At 43.3% G+C, this 21,470-nt stretch overlaps 1 protein-coding gene across 2 annotated transcripts in view; it reads left to right on the forward strand.

The window, feature by feature from the left end:
• Positions 1-21,470, forward strand: part of MREG (melanoregulin) — a 52,061-nt gene that overhangs the window by 17,420 nt on the left and 13,171 nt on the right. The gene's annotated exons all lie outside the window — the stretch shown is intronic.

The raw sequence follows: 21,470 nt of genomic DNA on the forward strand, positions 1-21,470 counted from the left end.
TGCAGGTGACATGTCTGTTAGAAAACAGCAATGACCGAGAAGGCCCGCTTATGATAAAGAAAAGAATGAAGGATGAGATGTTTGAAATGAAGGGCAGATATTTTAGCAGCCGTTAATTGTAGCTGGTCCTGGTAGACCTGCTTGACTAAACAGATAAGCCTAATTTCTAATTATTACTTTAATGATCCAAATTACAATAATACAGAAACAGCAAGGCGGTGCTGTTGTTGAAGATCGTGAAGATACTTTATCGTCCTCGAAGACTTAGCCAGTCCCTCTGTAGTCTTTCCAGTAGTTTAGCAAGCCACAGTTAGAAGATTCATTCTGAAGGTTGGAGGGTACTTTGCATTTTCATTAATTCTGAATTAGTGGGGCCTGACTTCATTTTTATTGTTGTTGTTTTTTTCGTTTTATTTTACCTGTTTATAGCTTCTTAAATTATGCCTGTTGATCAGATAGCAGCGTATCACTATATTTGAGATGATTTTTGTGATAAGGCTTGAAACCACTCTTCATGAACTCTTAATCCAAATTATTGGTATGGGAATGCTAGAATATTGAAATAAGGACTTAATAATTTAAGAGAAAATAGCAAAGAGGATCATGTTTTCTCCTTTATTTCAAAAGTAGTATTACAGTACTACATATAACACAATATAATATAATATTATGGATATCATTTTCCAGTCTAGGTTTTCTTTCTGACTTCTGAGATCACCAGTTAGCCCTGAGTAGACAACTGTATGAAACATAGATACCATATTAAATATACACTATAAGTTTTTTTGTGTCTTACAGTACTTGAGAAGAGTAGGGATATTTAAACCTCAGGCTCTGGCTCTCAAAAGAAACATAAGAGAGAGAGAGAGAGAGAGAGAGAGAGAGAGAGAGAGAGAGAAGAGGGAGGGTGTGGGTGTGTGTGTGTCTGTGTGTCTGTGTGTCTGTGTTGGAGAAGGGTCCTGTAGAGTGTTGTCTGTTCCTTGTCTAGGTTTTTTCTTTATTACTAATTAATTGCTAACTATCTTTTCCATGCCTCCCCCCCACCCCCCCAAAAAAAGAAAAGAAGCTTTAGTAGGAGGTGAACAGGAAGTGGTAACTTTTAAAAATGCTATGGGTTGGTCCTGGTTCTTTTATTCTTCTGTGGCTTGGGTGCCCTTGTGGGTTAGAGGTGGGTGTGGAGGTGGGATCCCGGTTTGGGTGAAGGACTAACACTTACCTTTGCTTCTCGAGGCCCTGGGGGAAGTCTGGGCTTTGTACCCCTCATAGGGTGTAAGTCAGGGGCACAGAATCCCACTGGCAGCTGTGCTCTGCCCTGTCCCTGGCTTCCCGTGTCCCTAGCACAGTTTCCTCCTTGACCGATGACACTTAAAGCACATCCTAAAGCCTGCTCCAGTGAGGAACAATGCCCTGGCTGCCCTTCCTGAGCCTATGGACAGGAGTACATGACCTCGTTTTCCCTTTGATGGGAAGAGCCGAGCATAACCCTGCTGAACTCTTTGCCTAAGACATGAAGTCAAGCTTATCTCTGGAAGAACTCTGTAACCAAGGCAGACAATCAAATAAATGGTAGATAGATGTGATGATAATACATGAAATGATTTGAATTATCTCTGTCCATAGTGCTTTCTTTTTTTAAGTACAAAAAAATATACACAAAGGATATACATATTTTATATATAATTGTGTTAAATGTATGTGGGTTGTAACATATATATTATGTACACATGGTTTTAAAAAGTTTCTTATATTTTCTTCCCCAAATTCGAGATGCATATAAAACGTATATTATTGGATCTATTCATTACGTACTATTCTGCACCTTGCTTTTTTCCCCCACTTAATAATGTACTTCGGACAGTTTTTCATTTCAGTATGTTTAGACTTACCTTTTTGCTTTTGGGAGCCCTCTAGTATTCTCTTGGATGGATTTACCATCATTTGATCAACTAGCCCCTATGGATTGTTATGTTGATTCAGGTTTTTTGCTATTAGAAACAATGCTGCAGTAGCTGTTCATGCATACTCTATGACCTTCGGTAGGTTTTTCTCAGGCTTTAAGAGAGGAGAGGAGGCATCTGAAAAAATGCAGAGGGAAGGGCTTGCAGAAATGACCGACTCAGCAGTTATAGATTAACCACGCCCTATAGATCTCTGAATGGCCTTCTGGAAACTCTTGGAACACCTATAAGATAAAGGATCTGTAAATAGATAGGACCAGTGGTCTGGGTGCAGCCCCCACCTGGAACTCCCCCTCCCATCCTGACTCACAAAGTGCATGTAGAACTTCAGACAAAGGAATCACGCGCCCCTTGCGCGGACACTGCAGAGGAATGTAAACTGTAAGAAATCTAACCAAGGCGGACTTGTGTTTTGGTGCTGTTCAGCCCCACATGCTGCACACTGGCTCATAAATCCTTTCTCTGAAAAAGTTGTTTGAGCATCCAGATTCCTCCATTGGGTGTCGCTTCCTGCAACAGCGCGACCAGGGAGTGTGTGCATTTCAAATGGAATTGTCACAGAGCTTCCTTGGAGGAGCCTAGGAAAAGCGCTTCAGGGTACAGAACTGAATAGCATTGGAAGCTCATACCTTGTTTAAGGGGAGCAGCTGCTGAGCTCCAGAGGGCTGTTTGCCATGCTGAGAACGTGGATCTGGAAGCGCCAGAACTTTTGATTTTTAAGAGAAGCTGAAAATCCAAATTTCCATATTAAATATCCAGGTTTTTAAGTGATAACTCATGTTAAAAAAAAACTTGTCAACTGAACAAAATCTGTTTGCAGGCTACTGATCTATAAGGAACATTTACAAGAAAGATTACTACTATTTATTGTTACTATGTCCAGTGTGATTGAAAAGCGAACTCGCTGTAACTTTAGAAGGTAGGAGCGGGAGCTAGTGAGGGGTGTTTTAAATATGAATGGTTCATATCTATGAATTTTGCTTATTTCCTTTTTCACGCAGGATGAAATTGGTCCACATTTTAATAAAACAGAGGCTTTTAGTTTTAAAACAAAAATTCTGTCCACTAAAGGAACAAGAAACCCTGGGTATTTTTGCATGACACTTTAAAAGCTCAAACAAGGTATTAAGGAAAACTGGACATGATGTTTTTTCTTGAGTAGCAATAGCATGGAAAGACCCAGGAACACCCATATTTAGAGTTCTCTGAAAAATGAAAAAGAATTTCAGAACAATGTGTGTACTATTTGTATATATTTTCTTATTGAATCTGAAGCTGGCGGAGGAAGAGCTACAAATAGTTAAGGCTAAATTTGCAGGGTTTTTTTCCTCTTAAATTGAAAAAAAAAATCAGAAAAGAAGACATAACGAGAACTGGATAATAAAGCAGAGACATGAACTTAAAGTAACTTGCAGTGTCAGAAAATGTAAAGAGGAACATTATTTAAATCTAAGAAAATCCACTTTTCATTTACACGAGCTTTGAAAGCTAATGGACTTTTAGCAGAAGGGATGCATTTGCAGACCTCTAAGTAGTGGAAAAGTTATTGCATTTGTCTTTGGATGATGTCATGAAATGCCTTATGTTTGACTAGGCAATGGTAAGCAACCTCAAAATCATGGCACTAAATCCTTATCCTTCTCATTAAACTAGTTGTACTTCACATAAGACATTCTGTTCTAGGGAGCTTCGTGGTGGTTCATGAAATATCACCGCACCTTCTTTATTTATTTGCATAAGTAATTTTAATTATAATGATCTATCTTGTCCTCCAAAATTTTAATAATAATGAAAACAGTGCCACATACTGTTCAACCACTTTACATGTGTTTACTATGTATGCCCTCTCACAACCCAGGACATAGGTACCATTATTGTTTCTATTTGAAGCAGTTTGTCCAAGGCGAAAGCTGAAAGTGTGGAGCCTGGATTTGAATCTGGGCTTTGTGAATCCAGAGACATAATATATAATGAGCACCCTGAAGGATATTGTGTGTGATTCCATGTAGATTAAAAAATGCATGAGCAAAGTCTGTCCAAAGCCCGTTTCTGTGACTTGTCGATGCCGGTGATGGGAAAGGCATTCTCACCTCATGAGAACGAGAACTGTTTGGTTTGAGGAGCGTGCCCATGTTTCAGGCGGTGTTCCCAGTTGGAACATAAAACACCTTTCCCAAGTTATGCTTTTCCATGGCGATCACAGCCCATTATGACTCCTGCTCCGGTCTTCTGTTTTATTGGCTCCAAGATATTTCATCTTGCTCCTTCACTTTGGTTAGTGTCCTCTGACCTCTGTCAATTGGTGTCCCTTCTGAGGGTTGGGTAACAGTGCCTTTAGGAGACAACATTTTTACTCTGCTGAAAAAGACTTTTACATTCTTGATTAAGAAAGCAAGTGCTGCAAATTAAATCATTCTCATCAACATGTTTAAGCACCATTTTCATTCAGGATAGGTGATGTTTATTTGGCATAATCAGTGATAGAAATTCTATGTTTTTTATTAAAAAATTATTAAATCATTACATGCTCAGAAATGTATGTAGTTCTCATGACAAGTGCCTGCCTCGGTGCCACTGAGGAATACCGGGTCCACGTAAATGCCAGATGTTTGTGTGGCTGGAGTGAGCCTGTGAAAATCATACTCTGGGGAACAGGCAAGTGTTATTATTTTTTAAAACCACAGAGGCAAAAACATACAATGTTCCTGGTTTATAGTTTACAGTTTGCTTTTCTGTGTGTCGGGACTCCCTCCTGGGGGAGTGTAGCCAGGCATTGTAAACAGTTGCTCTCACATGTTTAAAACAGCAGCAGACATCCCAGGGGCTGTTTGCAGTGCATGCGTTAGACAGCTAGCCTGTCATATCCCTAGTACAGAAAGAAGGGATGAAACGGAGTTGCCTGGAAGGTTCAGTTGGAGGAGGTGGAAAAGGGGGAGAGACGTTTGAATTGATCACGTACCAGCCACGGGACTCAGACAAGGCATTCCAGCTCAGCTCTGCATTGCTCTGTCTCAGGTCTTCACGCACTGGACGAGGCCTGCATCCGGTTTCTCTGCACATGAGTGAACACTGGCTACTGTAAGACATAGGACTGCAAGTTTTCCCACCAAGCATGATGGAACAAAATAACAGGGGAAAGTGAAACAGTTCTCGAGATAATTCTGGGTCCCTCCAAAGGCCCTTTTCTCTGGGGTCCAGATGATCTGGATTGTTGAATGCAATCATTCTATTTCGCTTTGCTAGTGACTGGGTTAGCAGGGGAGAGGATAAAAATGTTTATTAGGATCTGAGAATCCAGTGATCTTACCATCTGTTTTTTAGGTAACGGTATTTGTCTTTATGCTCTGTGCTAAGCAGCTTGCTGCATGTTCTCCTGACACATGCGAATCCTCACAGTGACCCTGCGAAGGATGCATTTTGACACATAAGAATAGAGGCTTTCAGTTTTCTGTACCAGGCCTTGGAAGAAATGAGAGGGAGAACTGAGTTCATAGCTCGGTCCGCATGACTTGGAACCCCATGTGACGAAACTCTGCCCCAGGCTCTCTGGTGACTGTAGGAAAGGCCTCAATGGAATCTTCTTGGCCAAAGAGAAAGTTACCAAATACATATTGACTTTCTGCCGCACGTGGAAACTCTGTGTGTGTACTTATTGACCATTACCCTGTGTTGGCTGAATTACAGAGTGACTTTGCTGTTTGTTTAGTGTCAACCTGTGTTGGGCACTGCAGGTAACGTGCTTCAGATGCTGGTGCTTTAGGAATTTTTAACACCCCAGGTACCAGTCTGGGTATGGAAATCCATTATACCACACCAGGAGGTATTCTGTTTGATACACACACACACACACACACACACACACACACACACGCACACAGAGATACTGGTATTAAAGTTTCTTACTACATAGGTAGCACGTCAGAACTATCTACATGTAGAGTTGAGACAATAAACATTGAAAAACTTGATGTAGGCAGGGGGAGATCATTAGCTATTTAGTAAGAAGCGAGGTGGTGAGAAACATGGGCTTTGGGATTATATGGATTTGCGGATAGGAGTCATACCTCTGTGTTCTAGTCGTGTTCTAGCAGGGTGACACTGAATAGCTATGTCACTTTCTTAACCTCCACATTGGTCAATAAAACAGCCGATAGCTCCAAATTCATCAGTTTTCACTACTATATAGAGTAGATACAGTTGAGACTGTGGGTGGGCACCACCACTGAATATCAGTATAGGGATATAAACCTAGACGAGGCTGATGTCTGGCCGGGCCTCCCTCTGAGTTGCTTAGCCATGGAAGGGACATGGAGAGGACAGAACATGGGGGAGCTTTTTGTACCTGGGTTCTACTCTTTTTCTAGGCATCCATGTACTACTAGAGTGTAATGGCCATGCTTCTTCCTTTTTACTGTACTTTAGACTCTGTCCTCATTGGCCTCCTTCCCCTTTGCCCCCCAAAAGTACACGAAAGCCAGAAGTTAATGTACCTTGAGAGTACTGACAGGTCAGTGAAATAAAGAGGATGGACAACAAGTTGGGGACCTCCAGAAAATGCAGTATCTGGGGAAGAAGGGCAGGACGCTGGCCAACTTTCTCCAGATCCAGAATGTCACTGTCACAGCAACATACTGCTGCACCTCTGAGCTTCCTGAGTTTTTGTGCTCGCGATGGTGGAAATTTCCAGAAGGAAGGCACATAAATGTTGGCAAGCATGCGCAGGGTACTTCGCTGATAGGAATTATATCTTTCTATTTGTTTTTCTGGAACTTGTGCAAGCCATTTGGTCCTGAGAAGAAACCGAAACCATAAAGGTGCTTCAAAAGTTGTAATTTTTTGAAATTAAAGTTGACCACTTATAAGTTTGATACACCAGAGATTAATACCAAGTTAAGCTTTTAGTAACCTACCTCATTGTTGGCTTTGGTTTTTCCTAGAACAAATGAGATCGTTGGAAATGCCTGCCTATCATCCGGTCAGGCATCCTCCTACGTACATGACCTGGCTTCTCACAGTAGTCTTTTGATGTAGGTGAACCGTTTGTTAGAGAGAAAATACACGCACACAAAGATTTTAAGTGACCTTTCTTTATAGCACTCAAGCAGAAATAGGCTTTTGACTCAGGTTCAGTGCCCTTGGCTGTGGAGTAGTGATGGAAAGCTACATGGATCTGAGAATTTAGGGCAAGTGATTTTCTTTGTCTTTTAATTTAAATGTGAAGAGTAACAATCAGGTGGTAAAATAAGCTTATAGAAAAGATGTAAGATGCTGTCCAACTTATTTCTTTCTTAAGGAAGCTCCAACTTTTAATTGTTTTTTCAAAGGTGTCTAGGTTATTCAAATATATTTGTCAAAGATATTCTCCTATATTTGAGGATTTGTTACAACCAAAATTCAAATTCTGCCTGATGTAGGTATTAATTGGTTCATTTTATTAGTAATTGATGTGTCTAATGCTAAATCAAGTAGGTTCGATTTGGAATTAGAGTGTTGTCAGTTCTTCATACACCTGAAAGGCTAGTATTTCTTAGTCTTGTTAATTTGGTGTCAACAATGTAGGAAATTATTTTTTGTTCTTCCTGGCTACCCCAGGAAGAACAACTCAGTATGAGAACTAAATGGTTGCCATTAAGTTAGAATTTCTACTTTCGTCACAGTAAAGACTCACTTCTAGTTTCACAGCTGTTCTTAGGTCAGTGTGATGGACATGTCCCCAAGGGAACTGGTTGGTTGTTCATGCAAAGCTCACAGACTTGCAGTACTGTGGGTGATGTCACTTCTGCCCAAGACCTGATGATCAGCTTTGCAGGCTTCTGAACTTGATTTTCTCAGAACAATTTGAACTTAAGGGATGTAGTAGGGTTCTAAGAAAAACCAACAAGACCGATCTATCTATCTATCTATCTATCTATCTATCTATCTATCTATCTATCTATGTATCATCTGTCATGGAGAGATGTTTATTTGCAGGAATTGGCTCACACAATTGTGGAGGCTTGGTGAATCTAAAATCTGATGGAGGAGGCTGGTTGGCTAGAGAATCAGGGAAGAATCACTGTTCAAATTCAAAGTCAGTCAGCTGGCAAAATTTCTTCTCGTTCAGAGGAAGTCAGTCTTTGTTCCATTAAAGCCTTCGAGTGATTGAATAAGGTCCAGTCACATTGTGTATGGAGGGTAATCTGCTTTACTTCAAATGTACCAATTTCAATATTAATCTCATTTACAAACATCTTCACAGAAACATCAAGAATGTTTGACTACATATCTGGGTACCATGGTCCAGCCAAATTGACACATAAAATTAACCATCATAGGGGATTTTACTGACACTAACCAAATTCATAAGAGACCGCCTTGTAATGCATGGAGCCACCTGGTGTGCCGCACACTTGATGGGTCAGTGCAGTCTCTCCCCTACACTAAAATCTGTAAGGGAAGCCAGTGACCAGACTAGAAGGTGGCCTGGTGAAAAGGAATCAGATGAAAACATTGGCAACTGACATTTATAGGGCACTTGTTATATACCAGGTGCTGCTCTAAGCATTTTAGTTATATTATGCTAAGGACCATTGTCTTCCGGAAGTGATAATCTGGTGCTTTTTTCTCCATCATAAAGCGTTTCCTGTCATTTGGTTAGGACACCCCGCCCCTTGATTGTGGTAGATAGAAATTTCTGAACATCACCCCCAGGTGAACAGTCGTCTCAGGCACTGGACACAGGCAGCAGCATGTGGAATCTAGGGAAACCCAGAATTATGTCATGTGAGATAAATCTGGGGCTGAGAGCAAGGGCTGTATTTCAAATAAACACTCAACTCTATGAGGAGGCTAGGCAGATACCCAAACAGATCCAGCAGATTAGGAATGGAAAATAGGGAACTCTAGACATTGCAGTCAGAGTGAAACACACAGATTATTGAAGATGGAACTTAATGCTTTGCCAAGACTCAGCAAGTTCTACTGTCCCATTTTCTCTCGTGAGACCTCTGGACACTATTTTCCTAATCTAATAACGATGTCATCTCTGTGCTCATAGTTAACTACACTTCTCCGATTGAAGGCTTGTTCATCTTCTTGATTTAGAATTTAATAAATCAAGCTGGACTAAGGGCACAGAAACTGATGAGTTTTGAGGAATCTCTGCCTGAAGGGAACTGTGCCAGCATTCAGTAAAGATCTACGTTTTTCTCTTGGCTGAGATACAAGCGAGCCCACGGGAAGTGGTTGCCCCAGAATGGTATCCCTTGTGATCAAAATAGCTCCTCTGCTTCCTCAGCAATCACTTTGGCTCTGTTCAGCAGTCTGAAATTCTTTTAAAGGTGGAGTAGCCTAAATACGGGATCTAAATGAAATCGACTCACTCCGCAGCTTTGCTGTTGACAGTCCATCGCGTGGACATTCGCACACGGTTAAACAAAGATAGCTGTTATTCGTGGTATTGTTTTGTAAAGTAAAAATCTGGAAATAAAAATACCCAATGAAAGCACCAGTTAAATATAGCATAAATAGCTGTACTAATGGATGCTACGCAGCTCGAAAAATGATGAGGTCATATTTATAGGTACTGGCTTGAAAAGATAGTTATGATCTGTTGCTAAGTGGGTATATATAATATCATTTGTACAAAAGCATGTATGTGCTAATACATAGCTCTAACATTTTTGGAAAGTTACCTATGAACTTTTTAACCATGGTGACTCCTGGGGAGTTAAAAGTGAGTGGAGGGAGGGAACTTTTTTCCCCCTTTAACTTTATGGTCTTCTGTTTGAGACCGATCTTAGATCATATACATGTATTACTTCGTATACATATGTTCAAAATAAAATTCTCTCCCTATTATTTTACAGCACACTCTGGTGGTGGCAGTTTCCCTGTGTCTTAAACTATTTCTCGCTTTGTTTTACTCTGGGTATCCTTCAGAAGGGAGAAAGGGAGGGAGAGGTAGGGGGGAGAGAGAGAGAGAATGAAAGTTCACTTAGGAAGAGTTGGAGCCAGCTTTGAGGAATCCCGCCAGAATGGGCTGATGCAGAACGTGCGTGCGTGGAGCAGTCAGTCCGTATTTATCTTTTCAGCGTTGTAAGAGTCTTCTGATAAACCTTTCTCTGGAGCTTGCTTCGCATCCCTCCGCCTGTGAATTCATATGGAAATGAACCAAGCTGCCTCTGCCGGCTGATTCATCACCCTCACCCTTTCAACCACCCCGCCCCACCCCTTCCTTTGGTTGGTCTTGCTCATCTTAGAAAAACTGAAAAGGGCTCTTAATTGCACCGAGCCCTTGAGCGCCCTGGATACTGGCACAATGGGACGCCCTGATGTGAATGTGCTCAGCGGGGGCATCTCAGGAAGGCTGATGAGGCATCGTGCGTAAGAGCAACTTGGCTTGCTTTCTGGTTTTGATTGAACACGTGGGGGAAATGGTAGCAGCCGCTCAGTTCTGATGGCGGCTCAGATCAACTGCTCTCAGGCTTAAAACCCCCAGTTTTCTTGATATGAAACCCTCCCTTGATTTGGGTGCCCTGTTGTCACATAATTGTCAGCATGTTCTTGTTACGTACTGTGCAGGAGGGAGCTGTGCCATTAGATGGTTTTGCAGTCTCAGAGACAGGCCAGGTGGCTCATGAATACAGATGGGCCCGCCCTCTGGAAATACTGGTCATGTCTAACTAAAAGTTACGCGAAGTCACACCGGGCTCTTACCACATTGCTGTTGTCATAGTTATTAAAGCAGTTAGAACGAATTTCAGTGGACCTGAGTTAAAATTAACCTCATATCTTCATCCATAAAAAATGTTTTGGGATGAGAGGCCACAAGCATGTGGGAAATGTGCGTTTGGGCTGCGGGGCGCCTGTCCTGGCTCTGGAAGCATGTTTTTCAACCGGAAACCGGAAGATCCAGGTGCTCTTGCCCATGAATCAGGCCCAGATATTGGGTGAGTCATGGGGGAAGGAGCGTAGCCTTTTGTAGGACAAGCACTATTTTTTATTCATTTGTACAGCTGAATACACTTCAGTCTGTTTGAGCTTACTTTTTAATTTTCACTTTCGGTGAGTTTACCAGAAAGTTTTGCAACTAAGTACAAGTGGTGACAATAAAAGTCCGCTGCAGTCACATTTGTTGTTAAACACAGAACATGTTTTGGGGCTGGAATCTGTTATCCATGTGTCTTGTCTTTTTCCCAGCAATCACTTAAAATTTGGGAGACTCCAAAGAAAACTAGAAGTGGGAATGGCAGCAGCTTGTAAGAAGAGAGAGACCTTCAGACCAAGGACTGGTCAGGGTGCTTGTTCTTTCGGCCCCGTCTTGGCAATCTGCCGAAATAGATTGAAAAATGCCCTTGTTGTCTTCTATCTGTCTGAAGCCAGAGACGATTCCGTATTTTTTTTTTCTACTGGGGAACGACTTACAGGATATACTCTCAAACTATTATCTCTTTGCCTCTCCAGGCAGAAGGCTGGAGGGAATGGGTGATGTGTGGGAGGATGTGGACAGTTTAGAGTGGGGCTGAGCTACCCGAGGACGTACTTGCGCCCAGCAGGATGGGCAGCTTTCACATACAGAACCCTGTCGCTGCCTGCCTGGACCCCCTCCTAACTTCCCGAGAGCCCTTCCAGGGCTCCTCTTATGTTACCCTCTGCCTGTACCCCCTTCAGTTGGTTCCTCAGCAAGCCTAGCTCTCTCCCTAACTATCTCATTCCTGTCCTTTTTTCTTCCATCTTTCCACCCAGTCAAACATCCATTTACTCTGCATAGAGTCAGCTCAACTGGAAATTAAAAAGAAGCAGGTGTTAGGAGAAAAACAGGAATTCAGTGAAGAGTGTGAATGATTTGAAAGAGGAATGTGTGAACCCAAATTTGTTATAATTAGTAAAGTAGTGAGGAAGAGAAGAGGTTTTCTAAGTGGAGAGGCCAGTTCAGCTCAGTGCTTTTTTGCTGGGCCTCCAGGTCCACCCATACATATATCGTCACTGTGGTTTTGAGTTTCCCTGAATTGGGATTGGAGCTGCCTCATCACCTTGGAAATGCTGCCAGAAGCTTGAGATCCAGTATTCCTGGGATAGGGACAAGGGTCCTGCATGAGGACCCTGAGGTTGGAGGCCAAAGCACTGGCCAAGTGGGACCGCTTCTTGTCCCAAGGGATTTTGTGGGGCCCGAGGGCTGAATTGTTTGAATTGGTGAACCAACCCTGCCTGAGCTGGCAGTCAGCAGTGAGCATGTCTTTGAGTGGCCTAAGAATGTGGACAACTAACTGGGGGTGCCCGATGTCTTTCCCAGCTGACCAGGGTTAGGTAAGGCAGGGGCATTTGAAAAATGATCTCCGTCCTAGCCGGCACATCCTTGGCTGATGGGGAAACACTGACTGCTGTTCATACCGCTCGCTCCGCCTGTTCCCCTGCCCTAGTTTTGAAAGGTCTTGTCTTTCTCTCATTTCCTCTGCTTTCAGTCCCCTTAGATTCTTCCTCCAGTGGCAGAAAGTCGAGGGCAGGGCAGCATAAAACAGTCGGGGAGGGAAGCAAGCCGCTCTCTGATAGTTTCATCCATCCTTTTCCTTCTTTTGCTTGCTAGAATATTTTTACCTCTGTCTGTGCTTGCCTCTGTGGGAATGTCTCAGCGGACACAGGGTCATATCTGGTCATTAGTAAGGACGGACTCCGGCTCACGTGTAACCTCGGCTCTTGATTGTTGAGTGTTTGAAATCAAGAGCGTTTCACTGATGCCTCAGTTCTCACCTGAATATTCTAGTCCATGACATAGTATTTATCTTTTGCCTGTTGGAAAATGATGTTTGGAGAAAACATCTTTGGGTATATAGCAGCTGGAGAGAACACATACTGAAATGTGTTGGAGTGATATATATATATTTTTTAATATGAGTTTATTTGAGCCAAACTGTCAACATATGCTGGGGAACAAGATCTCAGATGCTCCCCAGAGTGATGATTTGCTGTTGAACTTCCGCCTCCAGGCTTTGGTAGCAGTTGACCCTACATATTGTTTTTAACCAATTATGGCAGCTGACACCTTGCTCATCATGGCAAATGTCTCTTTCTTGTGAGGATGCCCGTCATAGTGGTTAAGGTCTCACCCTAATAACCTCATTTTAATTTGATTACCTCTTTAAAGACCCTATCTCCCAATAAAGTCACATTCTAAGGTGCTGGAGGTAGGACTTTGGTGGAGGGATTTTTTTTTGGGGGGGGGAGGACACAATTAAACCTGTAATGGAAGGCAGGCAGGCATGTCATTAATAGGAATAAACATAGTTGTTTTATTTGGTGGTCAGATGTAGACCTTTGGGCATAGCAGTAAACAAAGGGTCTGCCCTCGGAGCTCACATTCTACCGAGGAGAGAATAACAACAAATGAATACGAAGTAGGTTGTGATAAGCGCTTTGAAGAAACATGAGACAGTAAGAGGGAATAGAAAGTGACCCTGGGCTGGGGAGCAGGGATCTGGATGAGGTGAGGGAGTGAGCCTTGTGAAGGGCATTCCAGGCGGAGGGAACAGCGGCTGCAAAGGCTCCGAGGTGGGTATGTGCCAGGAACAGCAAGAAGGCCAGCGTGGCCGCTGCACTGCGCGACACTGGGAAGACCAGCAAGGACCAGATTGTGAAGGCCCCGGAGGCCGTGGCGAGGATTCTGAATTCTGTTCCAAGAGGGATGGGTGCTCTTTTGAATTGAACAAATAGTAAATGCTTATTTGTCCCTTCACAGGATTTGTTCTTTGCCCCTGGCCCCTATACTCTCAGTCTGGGAAGCTCACATTCCTTGGGAGCCCCTCCCTCCACATTGAGAGATAATTCTCCATGGGTGTCTTGATCCCTGGGCACGTTCTGAGCAGAGGCTCTGTCTGCCTTTCGTTCTGGACCCTCCTTTCAAGGATGTTTTCATAGTGAACATCCCGAGGAGGTGTAGGTAGTTCTTTCTCTGGAGCAAACGGCAGGCAGGCCTATGGCTCATTATAAAAGATTCAGATTTCCTAAATTCGAGGATCCCCTCCTGTAATGCAGCATACTGAACATGTAGGTGTCTTGGCCCTCTTCCTGTTGCTTGTTGGAATCGGGTCTCAGAGAACTGGCATAAAAAATGCTGATCTGCTATTGCTGAGTCCTTTGTCTCTGATCCAGGAATCTTGTGTTTTTGTTTTTTTTTTTGTTTGTTTGTGTTTTTTTTTTTTTTGTATTTTGTTTTTGTTTTTTGCCAGCACACATGAAACTGGCAGGGGAACTTGTTAGCTCGTAAAAGAGTCAGACCTTAGATGCCTCCCAGTTCCTGACACCCTTAAAATAGCTTCTGTGTTGGCATCATGACTGAGATCTTGACCATAGGTTGATGCTTTGGCGTGTATGTCTGTGGTTTCCAAATTTCTTTTCTATTGTCTTTGGAGCTCTCTGCCCCCCTCCAGTGAAACGTACCAGGAAACTGCTAAGATTAAAACTTCTCCTGTCAAAGTTAACGGTAAGAACCCAGATTTTCCCGTCTCAGACGGCCTCTCAGGCATCTTTGGGAAAGCCACCCCACATAAAGTTCCAAAAACACTGCGTTGGGCTACTAAAAAGCCCCTTTAAATAAACTCGAAACTTGATATCTGGGAGCAATACTACATCGCTTCTTTATCGGAGACTAATTCGCCATATCTTGGAAAAACATTAATGTACCTGTTAATAGTAAGTCATTACAAGTTCAGGACTGGTGAGTTTTGATCGCGGGGTGGGACAGGGGCAGTGCAGCGGTGGGCCCTGGGCATTTGGGCAGGACTAAAACGTAGAGGAGGGATTGGGGCAGAAACAAGAGGTCCTGAGGGGGTAGGAGATGATGAATAAAATCACACTTCAGCTGCCCGGTTTCCTTGATCCTTACCATCCCTTCAAAGTACCCTACAGGCTTTGAGAAGGACCAGTGAAGAGAGGCACACTTACTTTCACATATGTTTTCTGTCGGGGTTCTGTGTGGAGCATCGTATGGAAAAATGAGTCTCCTCGAAGGAGCAAGTTGGAAAGCTCATCTGCTTTGTTTGCTCTGTTGCCTGGGGCTCTGGCAATGGGTGTTAAAAAGTAAAGCGGTTGCTTATTTTGTAGAGCGCTAGGAGGAGTATGGAGGACATATTTCAGAAGTCCTCGTATTTAACTATGGCTCAGCGATATGGCCTTTAACCCCAGACGCATTGCGTGTTGCCCTCCCTGGCATCTGCATCCTAAGGAGCTAGACCTCATTCGTGACCTTTGAGTGAGATGCATGCACTATGCCTGGAATGAGGGCGGGGGACCTTTCCGAGAATAAAACAGGTAGACTGGATTCCTCCCTGCCACGTTTTCCTCCCCATTCTAAATAAACTATAGCCCACAGGGCACATCCAGTTTTTCTGGGGACACAGACACGCCCATTGTTTACGTGTCATCTTTGGCTGCTTCTGTGCTACTGGGAGGAATGGAGTTGTCGTGACCAGAGACCTCTCATCTATTAAACCCTAAAATATTTACTAGTTGGCTTGAGGCCATCCAAGCTTTGCCTTTGGTTTGGTGCTCAGTAGACTCGACTGAAACGATTGTATGGATTTAATTTTTCTCGAGAAAGGGACGGTCACAGCCCTTTGGAAGAGAGTTTCCTTGCTGATCCTTGGAAGAAAGAGATCCTCTTTAGAAATGGAGAGACTCCTCCGGACTTTTCAGTTATGGGTGCAAAAAAACCCACTTTTTTACTTACTGATTTTTTTTTTTTTTGAAAAATGACTGTATACTTATTATATGAGATGAGTCCAAATAATAAAAAAAAAACACTGTAATTCCCAAATATGACAAATGCGTGAAATGCACCGCAGGTTAGTGCCACACCGCTGTTTTCCTTTTCCATTCTGGGTTTTAAATGCACAGGAATTGTGTTAGGGGCTTCGTCTGAATCAATGAAAGCCTGCCATATTTACAAGGAACCAGGCAGGTGACCGATGAGGCAGAGGTCTTGAAAACTGAAAATGGCTTCCTAATTCAGTATTCACCAGGCAGCTTCCCAGCTGGCTTGGCAGAGGGTCATCCATGTGTCCGTAACAGCCAGTAAAGACTGGAGTGGTTATAAACAATGTGTTAACCGGTGAGTGTCCAGGCAATTACAGGACTGCTTCTGCTTAAGAGATCGTCTTTCCTTGCTGCTGTGGCATTACATCATACTCAAGGCTTTGTTAGAGTACCCCCAAACTCTTGGATTGGGGAGGGAGTGTCTGGAGGCTCAGCTGAAGATTATGGGGGCATAAAAATGGACAGTGACTGAGATACTGGAATTGTCAGGAAAATGCTTTTCAAGGCTTCAATTTAAATAATAACTCCAAGCTATTAAAGGAATTCCATTGTCATAGACAGGTGACATAGACAAGCGTCTTGTACCTCTTGCAGAAGAAGGTCCAGTGTGGCTTTGAGTTGTGGTCTTAGGGGTGTAACAGCTGGAAGTGTGCTTGGTGTGATTAGGAAAGTGATTTAGTTTGCAGCTCTTTATCTTAAAAAGCATGTGGATGATTTAGAGATGGTCTACCCATAGACAATGAAAATATAGGTAAATTAGAAAGTTGGAGTCAAGTGATTGGGGAGAGATGGGGTGAGCAAACACAGATTGTCGGAGCAGATTCACATGGTCATAATCTTACCGAATATCAAGCTTTACTAATACTTTCAAAGTCACAGGTAGGTGAGAGGCTCAGATGAAGCAGACAGAGGAGATCTGGGACCCCCATTCCCCACAGGACAGGCATCTCTGACTGGATGAGTCTAAGTGAAGTTCACTGGGTTAATCTCACACAGTGGAAAGCATTTAAATTACCAAGAGCTCCACTGTATACTTATTCATTATTTTGTAGCACAGTTACATTCTCCAGGGAGCCATACCCTGAAGAATGGGTGCCTTGAGTCTAAGTAATCCCTTGGCCAGAGACATTCTGCTAAGGGCATTCTGTAGATACGTTTCTTCCTCGGAGCAAATATCATTCCTCTAGTTACTAGGGGGTTCAATCAATAAGGAAATTAGATAGGATCACCTGCCTTCTTTCTATTTTCCTGGGAACTTACCCTCCCCACCCCCAACTCTTGGTGGTGGGAATGCGCGCGTGCACACACACACTCACACACTGACTGGATCCCACGCCAGCTGCTTTAACTCCTTTCTGGGGGTGGCAGGGGTGGGGGGGGATAGGGGTGGAGGGGTGAAGATGGAAAGGAAGAGTTATTCAGTGTCAGGCAAAAATAAACAATTGGACAGCTTTCAAATAAAGAAAGAGCAGTTGTGAGTAGGGTCCCTAGTGATAAGGTATGCAGGAAGAGTAATTACAAAAAAAGGTTACCACTACAATAAGAAGTATTTGGGTTAAAAAAAAAAAAGGAGAACTTTCAGATATGGGGGGTGGTTAATTTATAAAAGCAAATTATAACTCTTAATTTCTCTTTTTCCTTTCTCTCCCTTTATCTCTGGCTCTGCTGAATGCCCCCCCCCCACCCCATTCCCCCATCCCCCCCGAAAATAAAGATCTTGACTCTACCTGGAACTCCTTCCTGGTCACGACCTTGTCCTTGCTCTGTTCTCCCACTCCTCCTCTTTGAAGCTGGCACAGATCCTGGGAAACAGAGTAAATGCCCCACAGAAGCAACAGTGCTTTCAGTTAAATGCTGGGACACACACAGGAACTTGGAAATTTATCAATGGGATATTCAATTTAATGGAATCCATTGAAATCAAATGAGCTAAAGTTTGTGAGTTGCCATCCAGATTATAGTAAAGACTTTTCTAAATGAATTCAGATTACAGTAGTACCCATCAGTAGACTTTTCCATTTTGGAGATGATTCAACACTAGATTACATTAATGAGGAAAGCTGTAAAAAAGAATACTTCTTAGGGATTTTAAAGTTTTGGTTCTGATTATAAAAGATGTACATGACCATTGTGGAAAGTTTGGATCGTATAGGAGAAAAAAATCACCTGTACATAATCCTACTGTGAGATAAATACTATATACTATCACCTGGAAAGAATCTGCAATGCATAAGAATCCACACAAGAATGTTTTTTTCTGGTGGGATTTGGCTAACAAGATGTCCCTTTGCAAATTTTGCCACACTTTGAAATTAAACCATTATTATTATCTAATCAGCACCATCCAAAAAAACAAAAAACAAAAAAAAACGAGCTGCTGAAGTAATTTAAAATTTTCTAGTAGCTACATTGAAGAATTTAAAATAAATAGGTGGAATTAATTAATAACATATTTCAACCAAATATATCCACAATATTATCATTTCAATATGTAATTAATATAAATGCTCTTAAATGATGTATTTTACTTTTTTTGGTACAAGACTTCAAAATGCATCGTGTATTTTACATTTATAGCACTTCTCAGTTTGGCCTTGCCACACTCCAAGTGCTCCTAGCCCGTGTGGCCAGTGGCTGCTGTATTGGCCTGCACAGGGCTGGGTGGATGCTGAGGGATAGCCAGATCTCTGCGATGTCTTCATGATGATTCGTACAGTCCATCGTCCATCATTAAATCTGAATTTGCTTCAGTACTTTGAAGAAGCAGCCTTCCTTGATGGGAAGGTATATATTTAAAGTAATGGAGCGAACTGCTTATTTTTATCTTGCCAGAAATCCGCGTCCCCGTTTCTTCTCCAGGCACAGGAATCGAGTCTTATTTACCCTTTGCCTTCAGTGACAGCAACTAATTGTCCTTCTTCCCCTGCAGCGACTGGAGCAGCAGAACTCTGAGGTGGTTCCAACTAGTTGATTAGGAATAACAATGTCACTTTCTTCCCACTGGCAGCATTAGCCAAATCACATCCTGAGTCTGGCCCTTCTCCTAAATCTAAAGCCACACATGAGCAGGGACCCCCCAAATTAGACAAAAGTGACTTGAAATCTCATTGCTTAGCAGCCCCTTTCCATGGGTTTTTGGGCACACTTCCCCAGCAGGAGCTGCAAGCTATCCCTTGGCTTAATCTGGTTAAAACCAGATAAAGAATTAGGTCAGGGGCCTCTGGCTGCAAAGCGTCTGTTTCCAGAACTCCAGCGGAGCTGTGGAATAAAAATAAACAAGGAGAGTTGGAAAAGCATTACTTGGCATTTACATTTGATTTATTCTAGGTCAAATTTTTGGCTTGTTCTAGGTCAGAAAACCTGAACATTGCAAGGGGCATTAAGCCACCAAAGTAAGGATGCACCTTTCCATGGTGCTCCCAGCAGCAACTCCGAGTTGACATTTGGGTTTGAGGCTCTGCTGCCAGACCTTGGGAAGGTTTCGCTTTATGATCTTTTAAGTATCAGCATCTGGGGTGGGGGACTCAGAGGCCAGTGGTCAGTGCAGCGAGCTAATCCCACTGGGATTCAGAGAAAGGCAAATAGATAGCTCTGGAGGGTCAGTCAGTAGGGAGGAGACCCAGGAGCAAATCTGTAACCCAAAGGCTTGTTCTCGTCTCACTGAACTGGTGGGTCTGATGAGGCTAGTGGGAGAGAGAGAGAACCACATCAGAGTTTAATTTACTCACCTAAAAAGGCTCATTGCCCTAGCCCTAGTTACCAACAGATAGGCCTTTCTTGGAGTGAGTGCTCCCGAACGATGAGATGTCTGGGCAGAAGCAGTAAAGTTAACCCTTGTTGGGAGGTGTCGGAAGGCCCTTCAAGTCCTGGAGCCCCCAGAGACCTGAGTGCCAGGTCCCTGGGCACTGTGTCCTACTTGGCCTCCACTCCCTACCACCCCCTCCTGGAAGGTTCATCCAGTCTATTATTTATTCTCTAATACACTGAGTTTCTCTGCTCTGTTATTTGATCCTGTGCCATCTGGGCCGAGGTGGAAGCAGAGGGCTAATGAGTGGACCGGCTGTCTAGGAACAGTGAAACACAACCCTATCTTTCCTTCTTACATACCATGTCTGGTGGATGGAGAGAATAGGCTTTTATAGCCCTGAAAGAGGATGCTCCTTCTGGGTAGGTGGCCTTGACACTGTCCAGAACCAGCTGTGTTTAAAGGGAGCGCTTAGCTTCCTCTACATAATCAACTCTCACCTTCCTTCCCCGCAGAGTGTCCCCAGCCTGCCCCTTGTTCTGCCTCCCGCTGCTAGGCAGTGAGGAGTGTGTGGTGAGGGGTAGCAGGGGAAGGGATGCGGGGATTGTCCGTCTTCTAAACCTGACCGGCTGTGCCAGAAGCCCCTTTTGGGATGAAAGTCCCTGCCCGTTATGTCCCGTTTCTCTTTGTGTCCCAGTTTCTACATCGGTGACAGGGAAAGACAATGTGGTGGGCTAAGTTTGGGCCTAACTGAGTGCAGCTCAGGGTACTGGGAGGAACGTGGGTTTGGAGTCGGAAAGACTTGGGTTTAAATTTTTGGTTCTCCACTTAATAGGTGTGCGGTCTCAGCTGAGTCGTTTGACCTCCTGCGGCCTCGCTTAACACACTTCTAGAAAGGGATTCGTAAACCCGTCTCATCAGATTTCCTGATGAATGGAATAATAATACATAGCGAGGGCTTGAGATGTGTCTGCTCATAGCGCAGCCTCCGTAAGGCACATCCTTAACTTGGTGGCTTAATGCAGTCCCGTTGCCCCTTGCAATGCTCATGTGTTCTGACCTAGAACAAGAGCAAAAACTTCGACCTAGAATAAATGTATCATTTAAAGAGACATATATATATATGTGAAGAGTACTTTTGATATATCGAATGCTTGATCAGGCACAGAGTAGAGGTGAACGGATTGTTTCTTTTGTTGCATCTTTCTTGAATGTATTCCGTTTTCTAAAAAATATGAGAATCAAAATCATGGGATTATATAAACCTGCCTTATTCAAGTTTATGTACATGAATTAGAGTCTAAGTAGCTTTTTTCTAAGATTTAGTGCTTCTTTTTAGATTGAAAATCGGCACTCAGTCACCAGTAGAAAGTCACCTTTAAGTGATTGTCACATTCATTTGGGTTCAGCAAATCTTTTGGGACACCTGCTGTATACAGAGGACTGCGTAATAATACATGGATGGATCAGATTCTTGTATTCATGGAGCCTGCAATCCAGTAGTGAAGGAGACATTGCAAACACCTACATAACAATGGATATATAGTAAACAACTCTACGACAGTTTTCATAGAGGGGCTGAGGAATTCGAAAAGAAGGCGCAGTTACTTTCAGCTGTTAGGAAACGGGAAAGTTTCTCAAGGTGGTGGCGTTTGAGCTGAGCCTTGAAAAGTGAATAGGATTCAGATGGTGGTGGAGTGAGGCATGGTCACAGGCACGCCGGTGGTCTCATGTGGCAGGAGCACACTGAGCAGAAGGACATGGTTGGAACAAGACTGGAAGGTCATATCTTGGAGAGCCTGTTCGGGAGTGCAGCTTCATTCAGAAAGTGGTGCGGAGCCACTGAAGATTCGGGGAGGGAAACGACCCAGTCTCACCTTCAGGAAGACAGCTGGTTGGAGGGAGATTGGGGACATTAGCTTCTGGAAGCAGAGGGACCAGTATTGCAGCTATTCAGGCCAATTAAGGCTGAGGCAATG

The sequence above is a fragment of the Rousettus aegyptiacus genome, unplaced genomic scaffold (genome assembly GCF_014176215.1).
Source record: "Rousettus aegyptiacus isolate mRouAeg1 unplaced genomic scaffold, mRouAeg1.p scaffold_m13_p_2, whole genome shotgun sequence".
NCBI classification, from domain to species: domain Eukaryota; kingdom Metazoa; phylum Chordata; class Mammalia; order Chiroptera; family Pteropodidae; genus Rousettus; species Rousettus aegyptiacus.